Below are 15,943 nucleotides of genomic sequence, written 5' to 3'. Positions count from 1 at the left end.
TTAATGCCACCGTGTGAGGAAGGGCAGGGCCTCGTGTTGGGAGCTACCTAAGAGCCACCCTGCCCATCACTAACTCCCACGTCCCTCCCAAAACAATAAAATCAGTGGCGGCTCCTCCGCTAAGGCAGAGGAGCGTCACCCCACGTATCCTTGAGCAGTGCAAAAGAAAAATAAAATGATAATAACAAGAAGTTATTATCATTTTATTTTCTTAGCTCCAGCCAGGTCGGGAGGGATGGTGCTGGCTCGCCGCAGAGGGAGCAGGAGTGGTTTTCACTCCCTCCTTACATGCGCTTGACGGCTTAACCAGTCCTCTAGGGCTGGCCAAACTGTCACATGCCCAGCCTCCTCAAGCACTGCCTGAGCGGCCAAACAGGCCGCTCAGACCAATCGTGACGCTGCTCAGGCAGTGTCGTAATTGGCTGGGAGAGTCCGGAAGCCTGTGTGCTTCTGTTGCTGCCAGCAGATGGAGGAGAGGCGTGTGGAGGCCGGAGAGGTGTGCGGCGGCAGCTGCAGTGGTGGAGAAGGTACGTTTTTTTATTACTTTTTCTCCCACCTGATCTAGAAGCACACTATCATAATACATAATCAATGTACCACACATTGTCACATGAAAGTAAAAATACATGCATCTGAGCTAATCAGTAATTGCAAACAAATAATATGATGCCATATTGGGCCTGAGGTCAGGAGCCAGTGAGCAAATACATAGTATAAGGAGCTCCTAATAGGCACCTAAGGCAAAACACAACACCCCCAGAACAATAGTAAGTTTTCTAGGAAATATGTAAATATATGGAATCACACTAAAGATAATTATATGTCAGTATATATGAATGCATGTTGACAAACTAACAAGCAAGGCAATAGCCTTGGGTCTAATTCAACCACGGAACAAGGTGAAAAAGTCAGTAAATTTCTTTCAAAAAAGAGAGAGGGACCCCTATGACAAAGGAGAGGGGCACCAAATATGACCTTAGTCAAAATAATAGAACCTCCTTGTCACCAAAAACACTCAGATCAACACACCTTTCACACCAAGTCATCACTCCTAGTTTAGCACAAAATTAAGGAGTCTGGTATTTCATTCTTTATTTAAATAGGGAGTGTATCACCAAAGAATTTTTCCGGAAAACATACAAAAACCAAACAAACAGAACCGCTGGCAGGATCCATATGGACATTGCCTTCTAAAGGATAAATGTAAGTTCTATATCAGGTTGCCTTTTGAAAAAGAAATAATACAAATAGGACAGCATTTGGTTTCGCAGTAATATGAGGGAATCTTTGCTCCATAGGGGGAATGCAGAGACTATAGCATTGCATTCCTAATAATCGTAGCAAGATCCTCTCACTACTACCTTCTTGGTATAGCCTCATTACTGGCCTATTGGATATACCAGAATGATTGATGATTTAAAACTTCTTTATTAAAGTGGTCTTCCACCAATATATCTTATTGGTGTCTCAATAATGAAGCCTGATTGGTGTGGATATATGGTTGTTAGATTATTAATTGCAGGAGGATGGTTGTGGACAGTATTCATGTGTCATGAAGAGAGTTGAAATAAATCTGAGAATTAACTAAAATGATGTTATATGTTTTTTTTCAAACTGTTTTTAGGATTATTTTTATTGGGACTTTATTGTGCTTTTCCTGAAGAAGTTGTTGGCTGTGAATCTTGGCCCACCAAAACGCGCCGATGCTTTTAAAAGAGGAAACCACCCAAAATCTATGATTACTGGTTTGTGTGACACATATTTGAAAGTGACATCATTCTGGTCATAATTGATAAATTCTTTGATTTGGTGATTTCCTTAAGTCAATAGGATTATTTTTTCCTTTTTATGTTGTTCCCAATTTTATGTCTTGTGGTGTATATTATTGTGTAGGTCTCTCTTGTCTTTGACTAAAGATTAGACTGACTGTTTTTAAACAATTGTCTATGATTATACGTATACTGATATGATGACATTGTCTTTGCTTCATTATTAGCTATTTGACTCTGTACATTGTTTGTATCTGTACATTATTTTATGAATTGTTCAATAAATTTGCCTGATTTATTTCTTCTTATTGGTTTTTATGCTCATGCTGTCCATCCTCATCCCCTTGGTGTGAAAGGTGTATTGATCTGAGTGTTTTTGGTGACAAGGAGGTTCTATTCTTTTGACTAAGGAAAAAGTCAGTAAAATCAGGAACAAAAGCAGGAAGCGAAGCTTGGTTTTACAGAAAATAGCAGCAGCAGCTTTACACACCTATTTAGGATTCGCCTGCACAACACTTGCGCTGTGCTTGTGAAATCTATTGTGTTTAATATAAATCTTAAAAGGGGCTTAAATCTCACTTCCTTGCTTTTCATTGGTTCCTGTGCTTGCCACTTACTTTTCCTCCATTTGTATTGGCTGTAGCATACTGGTTCCTGCATTTACCAATGCTTGTTCCTGTGCTTCTCTTATCAGTTTACCGGCAACTAAGTACTGCTTCCATCTGCTTTTGTGGAACTATTTTTTTTTACGGTTTTGCATGCACCGTGCTTTTTTTCTCTGTCAGCAGACCAGTTTTTCTTTGCTATTATCATCTCGCTTAACTTGCTCAACATGGGCACCAGTTACTTTACACATGCGCAGCGACCCACTTGATTGCATCAGAGCCCGCCGCTTGTTTACATTGCAATGGCCACTCCCCAGTCACCTCGGGGCACAAGCAGGCCCTCACAGAAGTGCATCAGAGGCCGGCGTTTGTTTGCTAGTGCAAACACCACTCAGCCAAAAACACGTGACCATCTCTCTCCAGCTAGTTTGTAACTGCCCTCCTCTCCGCGTGCCTGTAGAGGTATTCATTTTTTATATTTACACAATGTACCGGATCACGACAGGGCAATATAGCTACTGCACAAGAACCCGTTCCAGAAGCCAGCTAGCTCTGTGCTCCGCGGATCACCGGATTGAAGCACCCAGAAACTTGTGGGCTGCAGTAAGCTGTGGCATCCATCTACATTTCTTTGTTTCTCTGTTTCTTGGACAACTTTAATCTTTTCTTTGGGCCTTTAATTAACTTTCCCTGTCTGCACGCACTTGTTCACGTGTTGGCAACTGACTCCATGTAACTAATGTTTCTGAACTTTAACCCATGCATTTCAACGCATCTTTTTGTGGGAGCACTCCCGTCTACATTTCTTTGTTTCTCCGATACTTTTACTATATATTTGAGCCTTTAATTAACTTCTCTGCCTTCACACATTTGTTCATGTCTTAGCATTGGACTCCATTTAACTAATCTTGGCATACTTTTGTCCTTGCACTTGAAAACATCTTCTTGTGGCAGCACGCACGGCTACATTTGATTGTTTATACAACACTTGTATTATTTCATGGGGCATTTATTTAACTTTACATGGCTTCACAAATTTGTTTGCATACTTTTGATCATTTTCGCTGTTTGACCAGCAACATATTGCATGTAAGCTTGTTAATTACAGACAACGAGAGCATTATTTTCAGGCAAGATTTGACCTCCCCCCACCCCCCCATGCGAGGCGCTTTCAATCAAACAGCAAGCACAGCAGCTGTTTTCCTTGTAGTGCAGCAGTTGAGCTGTCTCCCTCAAATGCTTATCAGCTTTTCACTCAGTGGCAAAAGAGTTACAAGGGCAAAATAACCTTGTCTCTTCAGCTAGTTTTGAATAACCGTGGGCAATGAATGCTCCGCTAGCGGAGATTTGTTAACTACGCATTACATTGAAAACACGGAACTCATGCAATAATTCCGACTCCGCCACATAGCAGAGTTAGCTACTGCACCCTCAACCCTTTGATAAAACAATTTTACCTTTCCATGCAAAAAAGCATATAACCTTTTCACAAAACTGAACTCCGAAAAATACCAGGCAAGGAGAGAGGTGATGATTTTGGAGTCACCCCTAACCTAGGCGGAGGGCAAGCAGATGCCTTGAACACAAAGAGCATATCATGCTGAACGATTCGGTGGTGTTTCGATCCTCCTAGGACCACCCCAAGCAAATTTATGGCCAAAAATACAATACCAACGAAAAGGCCCAGCAAAGCATGATGGGGCGAGATTCTAGAGTGCAGTGAATATTATAGTATTAGCTCTCAGCTGAGCCCAAGAGCCTGCCCATTGCAGGGCCTTTGGTTGGGATCGTATTTTTGCCCATAACAGTGCTTGGGGTGGTCCTAGAAGGATTGGACCACCACCGAATCTTTCAGCATGATGTGCTATTTGTGTTCAAGGCATCTGCTTGGTTCTCTCCCTAGATTAGGGAGGACCCCAAAATTATCACGTGTCTCACTGTGTGCTATATTTTCATTTTCACTTTTGTGAGATGACTATATGCATTTTAGCATGTAAAGATATAATTAATTATTGTTTAACTAAATGTAGTGTTTGTTATGATTTCATTTTCACTTTTGTGAGTTAACTGTATGTATTTTAGCATGTAAAGATAGTTATTTAAAGTTTTACTAAAGGTATGTGAGATTTCTGTTTTATTAATCAGCATTACAGTGTTAACACAAGATTTCAGTTTTATTAATATGCATAACACGGAATTCATGCATAAACTCTGGAGTAAGCTATTGCTCCCACAACCCTTTGATAAAACGACTTTACCTTTACACCAATTCACAAAAGTGAGATTTGAAAAATATCAGGCAATGAGAGAGGTGATGATTTTGGGGTCCCCCCTAACCTAGGGAGAGGACCAAGCAGATGCCTTGAACACAAAGAGCATATCATGCTCAACGATTGTGGTGGTCCCATCCTCCTAGGACCACCCCAAGCAAAGTTATGGGCAAAAACACAATGCCACCCAAAGGCCCCGCAAAGCATTATGGGGCGAGATTCTATAGTGCAGTGAATATTATAGTATTAGCTCTCAGCTGAGCCCGAGAGCCTGCCCCTCAAGGAATGGTTTGATATTGGATACTATAATATTTACTGCACTCTAGAATCCCGTCCCATAAAGCTTCGCAGGGCCTTTGGTTGGGGTTGTATTTTTGCCCATAACTGTGCGTGTGGAGGTCCTAGGAGGATGGGACCACCACCGAATCGTTCCGCATGATGTGCTCTTTGTGTTCAAGGCATCTGCTTGGTTCTCTCCCTAGGTTAGGGAGGATACCACAATCATCACCTCTCTCACTGCTAGCTGTATTTTCATTTTCACTTTTGTGAGATAACTATATGCTTTTTTGCATGTAAAGATAGAGTTACTTGTTGTTTTATCAAGCGTATGTGAGGTTTCTGTTTTATTATTGGGGATGAAACGGGACGGAGTTGTTGTTCAATTCCGCAGAATTCCATGTAGTGGTACTCCGCCAACTATGCCCACCCTTAGTTTTGAAAGCGATGGCATGGTCTAAAAAAGACTCAATTTTCACCAGTGCTTTTGTCTGTGCTCTGGCCCTCAGTAATTTGTGTGCTTCTGTCTACATTTACATGGATAACTGTCCCTTATTCATAGTTTGTGTCAAGTTATTTTTTCTTTTTGTACATACTCTCTTAAAGTGTATGTCTGCAGTCATTCTCAAGTCACACGCCCCTCTCTACCTCCTTCCTTCCCGGTCGTGTGGCCTACAACCCCCTGTTTGTTGTTGTTGCTCTCAGCCTTCTCTCCCTGGCCTCTCATGTTTTTTTGTTTCTTATTAATTTATATAGCAAGATTATCCATTAGTACACTGGGTCTGTCGTGTTGCACATGTATGTATCTGAAGTATACATGTTGTTACTTTCTGATCTAGAGGACTGATCTCTCACACTACGGAATTCGAGTTGCTGCCCTATATTCCTGAAGTGCACATTTTGCCACCTTCTTGCAGACATGACTGGTCTGTCTCTGTACATGGTTCTTGGCAACTGTGCCGGGGGGCTGTGTAGACTTTGGCGCTTCTGCTTTCTTCAAGCCTCACCAGGCAGGAGCGTGCCAGTCGCGAACAGCAGTTGCAGGACCAGCGCAACCGCGTGGGGGCAGGAACCACCCTGATCCCTCCCTGGGTTTCCAGTTGTGGGGCGACGCGACCATAGTGGCCAGGGCACGGACGAGGAGGAGGAGTAGATAGCGGGGGTCCGAGGTTCCGATTCAGCAAGTGGGGGAGGAGTAATGATCAGGTCTTTGGCAGCCTCTGGGGGGCAGCCGTGTCTGACCCAAACCCCTCACCTTACAATCTCGAACCTTACTACTTCTCCCCCCTCCCCCATCCACAGCGCCCTGGTCCCGGCCCACTTGCGGACAACACTAACCTCAACTCCTACTCCATCTACACTGTCATCGAGGTTGCCTACCCAAACACAAGGACACTACTAGGAAGAGTCCGACCCTTCTGCTATCTCCCCTTTGTACCTTGGCCATCTGACTCCTAACTTTCATCTACAGGCCACCCGAATTGTAAGCATATCAGGGCCGCCAGAAAACAAAAAAAAAAAAAGCAAAAAGTAAACCGGTACAGAGCACATAGCCCTAAAGCTCTCCGGCCTGGGGGAGGCCCAGTACGATCACTGCCATGAGGTCTGGAAGAAACAGGGGCCAACCCTTTGCGCCACCGTGAAGAACCAAATGAAACGGGAACACAAGGCCAACCAAAACCTGCCCGGCAACTTCATCTGAGGACCTAGTGGAGACATTTCCCCCTGGCCCAATCCTGCAATCCCCAGGGCCACTTGGAGACAGGAGTTCTCCCGGGGGAGGCCTACACCATACCTCTTTCAACCCAAAATGTACTCAAAATTCTATTTCCTCAAATATGCAGCCTCCTCCATATTCTCTACCAGCTGCGAAATCCAAGGCCTTCAGAACCCGCTTTTCCATCTACAGCCAACCAACGCACCAGCTGCTGCACAATCTAGCTCTCCATCACCCGTGGGCGAACCTGTGGCTGCCTCACAACCACCGAAAAAGTCCTGGGAACCTACTAAATGCAGCAATACCGATCCACAAATGAGAGCACACTTGTTTTCCCCTCCCATCTTCCAGGCATCTGACCCAAGGGCTAGTCCCTCCGGCTCATCCGACAACCCAAACAAGCAAGAGCAGGGATGGGGCAACACCCCAAGCTTCCATCTACTCGTGTATCACCACTTATGGCTCAGACAAGCGCATAGTAATCCCAGAAGTACAACCAGCACAAACAGCAGCAGGTTCTGACTCTATGGAGACAGGTCCAGTGCATGACACCACAACTGAATCTGTCACCCGCACTACACCCCAAAAACCCTCTCCAGACCGGCCCCCACAGTTAGAAGTAAATAAGGCTGTAAAGGCTCTCTCAGCAACCACAATGGGGGGGGACGGCAGCAACCCCAGAAGCGACCCCAGAATCCCAGGGTGGCGTGCACGATGCCCTCTCTTACCTAGGGTCTCAGGAGGGGCCGACCTAGTTGTCTCCTATACTTTGGACACTCCAGAAAAACCGCCTCTGCATATGGCCAGTATTGGCACTGAACAAGGCAGGGGCCACAAAGTAGCCAAAAGCACACCGTCTTCTTGTCACAGACCCACAATCCACACCACGGACTCGTCAAGCCAAGCCTCAAGCCAAGCCTTCAACACCTGGGACACTCTATTAAACACTATGCAAAGAACTGTTGACGGGTTACATTACCAGTCCAATAAAATGGACCTGCAATTGACACTACTCGATACCCTGGCTCTCTTTGTACGGAGGATAGATGAAAAACTGGGGCAATTAAACTCACTAATCAGCAGAGCCCAACAGGAGGCTAAATTGAACTGTAGCTGCAGACCTATCATTGACAAACTGTCTTCACTTTCCTCAATTGTGTCCACACTTCTAGAGGGTTTGCCAAAGAGACCATATAACAAAAAAGACATCGCTAACCTAGAAAAAGCAACACCCAAGGGATTAATCATAAAGGATCTTGCAGTTAAAAACCCAACCGCCTCAAATCAAGCGTGCTGCCCAGGGGGCAGCTTGGTCTCTGGGACACATCAGCCACAAAAGGAACTAACTGCAGCTCAAAACGCTAAGCAACGCTACCAACTAAGGCCGCAACAAAACAACAATCTCTAGCCACACAGCAGTTTATCCTCTCTTTGACACTAAAAAACAACCACAGGTGATAACTGCACATGAAACAACAGCACATAAAATCAGCCAAAGGAAACTCCGGATGCGGCTATTCAGAATGCGGATCGACCGGCAATAGTTCTCTTCGGGGCTGACACAGTGGCTCTGGGCAGCCTAACTGGTACTCTAGTTACCCAAAAAAATCTAGTCACACAGAACCAGCAAGACCACAACTATAGCCGACCCTTACCAGTGACAGAAGAAAGGGGGACACTTCCCATGCAGGAACTCAATCAGGCACGGGTACCAAACAAAAAAGAGACAGAATACGGGGCCAATCCATGGGACAAGGCAATCTCCAATTCACTTCCATCACAAACACAGAGCCTTCACCACAACACAACCACCGCGGCAAATGAGCACATAAAGCAAACTATTGCCCAGGCAACAACTCCAGTGACAAGGGTAGAGAAATGTGAAAACGCTGATGACAATATAGCCCCAGTGGAGGTAAAGGGAATGTTGCACGGGATATCAATAACGACAACCGGGTACCCGGGCCTTCCCTCATCGCAACATCAAATAGAAGCACAGATCCCGGCTCAGAAGCCCCCCGGGTTTTCGGCGTCGAGAAAGCCCAAAGTCCAATAATTGCAACCGGCCAATCTGGCAGCACTCTTGTGCCTTTGGTCAAAACCACCCAGGGGAATACCCTGGGTGGGGCCAAACGGAATACCACCAGTTCTCGTCAAACAAGACCCAGAATATTGGTCAGAAATGTTGCCCTCTCTCTTTTATACCATCAGACAGGCCGGGCTCCTACCAGCATCATTGAATAGCTCCATAATTTCACCGATTTATAAGGCTGGCGACTTTTTGAAAAATAAAAAAAAAGGCTGGCGACAAAACCTCACCAAAAAATTATCGTCTGATTGCACTACTAGACATAGAGGCAAAATACCTTGCCGGCACCTTACTGATAGAGTTCCAGAACTGGGCAAAAGAGAATGAAATAATCCTCCCCACCAAACAGAGTTTTGCAAAGACACAGGAACATCAACTAACATACTAACTATGTCATTACTTATCGACAAGGCAAAGCTAACTAAACAGGCGATTCACTTTTGTTTTATCGACTTCAAGGCAGCCTTCGACAATGTCAGCCGAGCAATACTGTGGAGGAAATTGACACTCTGGGGATTTCCTTCATCTCTTTTAAACCTCCTAAAACATTTTCACACCAACACATGGATACAAGTAAAACCTAGGCAACAGCACCCATCTCTCGAGGCGTATACCAACTACTAAAGGTCTTAAACAGGGATGCATGCTTGCACCAACACTGTTCAACCTCCACACAGCAGATATGACATCAGCCCTTGGCACCTGCAATGCGCACGCTCCACGACTTGGCGGCAAAGCCATCTCCAGCATCTCATATGCAGATGATGTTGTCCTGGTAAGCCACACTCAAGTTGGCTTGCAACGTTTACTCAACAAAATGCATTGGTATGCAGTTGAAAAACACCTAGAAGTGAACATCAATAAAACAAAAACCCTGACAATCAATGGCAAACGACGGTCCCACTCCTGGTACTTGGAAAAAAAACAATTGTGAACACCTCTGCCTATAAATACGTAGGGGTAATCATCGACGAGGGTGGCGAATTTACTAACCAACTTGAGGCCATCAGGAGGAAGGGGATGGCTATAGGGACAAGACTAAGGCAATTAAAAACAAAGCTTACAGGGCCCATCATTTCCCCTCTGCTCCGGGTAGTGCAAGCTAAAATTCTACCCTCTATTACTCATGGCAGCGAAGCACTGAGGGGTAGGGACGCTAAACTGCTGGACACCACCATGGCCAGAGCGTATAGAGTTATGTTAAACCTCCCATCGTACGTCTCACCTGCACAGATTCGATTGGAGTTTGGCCTAACCAAACAACTTTTTGCAAGGGAAGGTTCCTATATTAGGTGTTGGCACAAAATCAAGAACTCTCCCTGGAATACACTAAACAATCAGCTCTGGCAAGAACTTTGTACCACATCCATCGCGCCTGCCAAAAATTACTTGGAGGATTCACTCACCACTAACAGATTAGTCGACCTATGGGAAACCTAAACCACCCATTTGCTCTTTCAGCAAGAAGTAAATATGGTAATCAAGAAGATCTCCCTTGCTTAAGACAAAGCTGCCTTTGCCCGTAGGAGCCACGCCTGGATGACACTGAGCGGCTATAAATTACTTGGGCCACAGGTGTAGGAAGGTGGATATCTGACTATGGTTACCCCCAACTTTTTGCCTAGTGTCTAGCTGGTTTTTCGACTTAGTTGGCCTGAGATCCTGCCATTCAGGGTCTCAGGCTGTCTGCTCTCTCTTTAAAATGGACTCCATGTACCTTAGGTACATAACCAATTGGTTAGGATCACCTTATTGGACCCTGTACAGTGTACCCTAGGTACCCAGGGCATAGGTGTACCCTAGGCCTCCCAGGGGCTGCAGCATGTATTATGCCACCCCTGGTCTGGCCTTCCAATCAGACACAACTGGCTGATCACTCAGCTGGGGCAAGGTCGTGTAATCACCCCTTGCTTAGATATAGTATATCTATATCTACCTTATATATAGACACATGTGTACCTATCAGCCACTCCTATGGCAGGCCTTAACAATCCTGGAGGCAGAGTGCTTGGTAACATGTGAGATGGTGCTCTAGCATGAGCTGAGCCTGTCTGCAGCTTTCGGAACCATGTCCTTATAGCTGTTCTATGATATAGCCTACCATATACTCTTAAAGTGCCTTATAATCTTAAACGGTTATGGTAACTATGGTTTGGCTTTATCAAAACATGTCGTGTAAGGTGTCTAACACTTTGGAATAATACCCCCATACCATTTCTGGTGATGAGGATATTATTCCTCCCTTCTAGAGGGAGAGACATGTTAAAATCCTACTTTGCTGTTTAACTCTAACCAAAGCCTCAGCATCACAAAATGGATGCTGCTGCCACAGACACGAGTCTGACCTCCTGCTGCTGGGAGTGATCCCGGCAAGGGAGGCTTGGACAATAGGTTTCCTGCTTGGGGAGGTGCTAGCACCTCCCCAGACAGACTTTAGTGTATTGGGGCAGGGAGGGCTGAAAGCAATGAGACATGCCTGGGGCACACAAGGTGTCCCGTGCATAGTCCAGTTCAAACCGGTGCTGGGGCACTCCAGCCCCAGTCCTGGCGCGAAACTGGACAAAGGGAAGGGGGTGTAACCACCCCCCTCCCAGGTCCCACCCATAAGGCGTGACCTAGCAGGTAACCCAGCCCCCCAGATTAGTATAAGAGTGGTAGCTGGGCCCCAGGAAATTAGATTATCCTGAACCTGCAACTTGAACAGAAACTCTGGACCTTCGACATTCGACGAAAGAAGAAGACTGAAGAATTTCCCTTGTGGCCAAAGAGTGGCTACCCTGTGCAAACAGGCACCATCAAGAGACTACCCTTTGCTTTGCTAAAGTTCTACGAGGGGCCGACTGCAGAGCCCGACCAGAGCCTTGACTTCCAGACTTCTCCGACCCTGATCCACATCCACAGCCGAGCTGAGATCCGTGGAGGGGACGAGAGACGTGGGACCGGCTACCTGGGAAAAGTGGCGAGTATCTTCAAGCGCAGCTTCTGAGGTACCCTCGAAGTTGTGCACCGGGGATTGAGAAGCCCCAACCCCAAGCACCATCTGCACCGAAGATCAGCCCCCCACACTCCACGAGTCCTGCGTGGGGCCCTTCTGCATTTTCCTGCTTGCCGCGCCTGTCCGGTTGCTTGCCCGTTGGCTAGTGGCCTTTGTGACGACGCATCCAGAAATCTTCACTGCCGGTTTGGCTCCTCCAGACTGGCTCCCGCTTCCTTGTAAAAGAGAAGCACCCCAGACCTTCCTGGTCTGCACCAGAAGCAAGTCCTCCGTTCTTCGTGGGTTCCGCTTGCCAAGGCTTGGTGAGTCCTAGTTCGACTTCGACGCCGCCGACAGCAAGAGCCTTCGTGGGACAGCTCGCCTTCTGGTCCTGGTCATTCTCGACGTCTCCTGGTACCCGTGGCTGCAGCGGCCAGCTTCACCTTCACCTGCAATCTTCACGACATCGCCTGGTTCCTTCCTGGTTCCACGTGGTCACTGGCTAGTGACCTTGACTCTGTCCCTTCTGCTTGCAGGTCTCCTCTCTTCTTGATCCCAGCCTTGGGATCCACCGGACACTCTTCACTGACTGCCTGTCAGCAACTTTCCTTCAGGCATCCATAGAAGTCCACAACAAAACCCGACGCAAGTTCACACCTATGCACCCGCAGTCCGTGGGCTAGGTAACTTGGGTACTTCGGTGCTCACAAGGGTAGTGACTATCCTAGGGTCTAGTTTCCGAGTCTCGACTCTCTAGCTGCTTCAGAAGTGTCCTTAAACTGTTAATTTCTAACTACTAGTAATTCTATCGACTTTTACGCATTACGCGTGAGTGTTTCCACTCTGCACCTGAATCCCGTGGGCCTCCCACTTCCTAACTGTTGCTAGTGCAGTGTAGCCCCAGCGATTCCCTAGGCCTAGGCCTATCCTATTTCCGTAACAGTGGTCCTTATACCACTTACTTAGTATATGGTTTGCGTGGCCCCTAGGGCCTAACTGTATTACTTACCTGTGTGACTTAATGTATGCTTAAATAAGACTGTGTTGTACTTACCTCTAACCTCATAAAGAGTGCTGAGGGTTTGACTAGAATAAATACACTTTATTTTATATATATATCTGTTGTGGTGTCCTTTCATTTGGTATTCAAGGGATTATATATGGTATCACAGCTGGCTTCACATGCCATTCAGAGTTTAGCCTAAGACTGCTCTTGTCCATGCTACCACTAGGATAGCTGGTCTATAAGGTTGACTTTACAACCAATCACCATAAGGGTTGTTTGGACTGATATAAGGTGTACACTAGAACTAGTGACATCATACATCAGGCCAACTTCTCACAACAGGAATACTTCAAATTGGGGTACTCAAGGAAGACCAAGGAACAATTTTTAAAATATAGGCTAGGACTCTTGCCAGCTACACCACACCTTCCTCCTTGACAGAGAGAGAAATGTGGAAACACATGCAGGCTATGTGGGAATGGCAATGAGGACATGGAACATCTAATATGCTCCTGTACCAAATTAAATGAGGAAAGGGTAGGACTACTCAAAGCGCATTTTAACGAACGAGGGATTTGAACTCGGAGACAGGCTGTGATTGCAGGCTTCGACCTCAAGGACCCACAGCTAAATGGGAAGCTAGTAAAATTCCCATTATTAGTAGAATCTAAGCAAGGAAAAGCGGCACCCAGTGAAAACGCAAAAAAAACACATAAGGAAGTTTAAGCTTACGCAATTGGGAACTTTGAGCATAGACATTGGAACCTCCTCAGAAGAAGCCGAACAAGGGCGCTGTGATAAGGAGGAATCGGACGCCGGGAACTTCAAGATGGCGCCCGATGGGACGCCCGTCGATGCAGCGGTGAGCGGTGTAGCTTCTGGCGATTCAGCAAGGAGGAGTGTAGCTTCCGGGATAAAGGGAGGAGCGGCGTCGGGAGAGGAGGAGCGCGCCGGTGAGAAGGAGCGGCAAGAAGCGTCGGAAGAAGGAGAAGAGGAACGTGAGAGGGAGCGGAACGGAGGAGGAGAGACTGGCGGGACGCCGAACGTTGATGCGGGACTCGAGGAGGGCGGCCCAGCAGTACCGAAGGAGAGGCACTCAACCCATCACGCTCCAGTATCCGGTGATCCCCAGAGGCATCAGGACACCGAGATACCCACTGCTACGGTCCCCGCGGGCCGTAGCCCCAGGCAAGTGACGTGGAGGGAAGGGTGGAGGAAGAGGTTGGAGGGAAAGGGTTTCCTGGGTTTGTGGAACAGTTAGAAACCCTCACGCTTTGAACGTAATTTTTGCACCACCCCCTCCTCTTTTCTCCTATACCAGTCCTGAATACCTCGCACTCATCCTGGTGACCAAGGAAGATTGGTGAAGGGAGCACCCTGTAGACCTATAGCTTCAGTAGAACACGTGTGACATAAGTATCCTGTGTCTCTTTTGTTTTTCCGGTTGAACGTTGTGGGAAGCACCAGCCCGGGGGCAGTTTCGGGGAAGAGTAAAGCTGGAAGACGGCGCCGATCCTTGGAAACAGGACAATTCCCATAGACAACTATGTTGTGAAATTTATATGCTTTGGGCCCAACCCTGTCAGGACTGTGTAGTTAAACAAATAAATTTACGTTAAAACACAGGACTTGTGAGACACCTAGTTACTACAAGAAGGGAAGGGGCGTGTCCTCCGGGGGTAAGACGCAGCCGACGAAGTGTAAAACCATCACAGGCGCTTTTTACATTATAGACTTTTTAGTTTTTAGAAACGCATTTCACCTGTCTTAATATATATGAATTTTATTAATGTGTATTTTTGTAATGGTTTTAATTTATCAGACACAATTAAAAAAATTACTTACTTACACATGGTTCTTGGTGTTGCACATATATGTATTTAAGTCCTCAGTGTGGTCCCTCTTTTGCAGATGGTACTAAACTATATGGAGATTACAGTTGTATGTGTTGATGTATGAAGTTTGCATGTTGTTTTTTGAAAAGTATACTTGTATGCATATTAAATGTCATTGTGGATGGCCTTTCTGCAGAAACCATCAATCTGTTATTATTCAGAGATGCAGTGTTAAACATGTTTACATGTGAAACATGAGTGTTGTCAGCGTTGTACAGTGTCTCACTCGTTTGTAATACAGCAAAAGTAGTGGCCCATGTACTTGTTTACATACTTACTTAGTGTTCTATCTTCTTGTAGTCCCTCTGTCCTATAGTTGTTGTTTTGCACATGTTTACATCTGAAATATCCAAAATGACCTTCTTGAAGGATCCTTGATCTATTATTATTCTGGGATCGTGGTGTTGCATGTTTACATATGAAACATCATGGGCTGTATTACACATACGGTGCATTTTCCTTGATTGCGCTTGGCTCACCTTTTAAAATGTGCGCCCAGTGCAATCAAGGAAAATGCGTCGTATTAGTGTGAATGCGCTGCTCCCAGGGCACCCGCGAACTCGTGCTGCCCCAGAGCAGTGCATTCACGTGAAAAATAGAACCGCTGCTTTGGAGCAGCTCCGTGTTTTCACATTGAAGGCGGAAGCCCGCCTGCACTTTCAAAGGGGATTAGAGATCCCCTTGCAGGCGGGTGCAGTGAGTGACTGCAGAGAGGATTGGGAGAGGATGTGGTCCGTCGGCTAGACTGCCGACTTTGGTGCTGGAAACCAGGGTTCGAGCCTCGGGGTCGCATCCACATCCTGTGATTCTGGGCACATCACTTAATCTCCCCGTGCCTGAATATGTAATGTAAATACGGTGCTCATGTACAGCCCTCCAATACCTTTGGGTCGAGTTCGCGCTATATAAAAGATGCAAAAAAAAACAAACTGCACCTGCCTGTATGGAGATGTCTTGACTGTCCTTGGGACCCCCTTTCCCCGCCAGAGGGCTGTAATCAGGGGGCGCACTTACAGTGCGCCACCTTTTAGGTGGCACACTGTCAGTGAGCCTCCTGAGTGCTTCTTTGCCTCTGCGCCCGCATTTGTAATACGGAGCGGGCACAGAGGCAAAGGGATTCCCTCATTTGCATGGGGACAACGCCCCCATGCAAATTAGGGAATGCCCTCTTGAGAAAGCGCTGGCGCTGTGTGAGCAGCCAGGGCTTTCGGTATTAGAGAAAGGGACGCACAAGCGTCTGCTGTCCTTTCTAATACCAAAGTGCATCAGGGGAGGGCAAAGCGGGCGCTAACACCGTTTGCTCCCCGGGGGAACTTCTATAATGCGGCCCCTGTGAGTTATT

The 15,943-nt window shown here is 46.5% G+C and overlaps 1 protein-coding gene across 1 annotated transcript in view; it reads right to left on the bottom strand.

The window, feature by feature from the left end:
* The window catches only part of MEI1 (meiotic double-stranded break formation protein 1), a 2,222,673-nt gene that overhangs the window by 461,329 nt on the left and 1,745,401 nt on the right, over nt 1-15,943 (bottom strand). The gene's annotated exons all lie outside the window — the stretch shown is intronic.

The sequence above is a fragment of the Triturus cristatus genome, chromosome 4_2 (assembly GCF_964204655.1).
Source record: "Triturus cristatus chromosome 4_2, aTriCri1.1, whole genome shotgun sequence".
Classification (NCBI taxonomy): Eukaryota; Metazoa; Chordata; class Amphibia; order Caudata; family Salamandridae; genus Triturus; species Triturus cristatus.
This window is presented reverse-complemented; position numbering and strand designations above follow the sequence as displayed.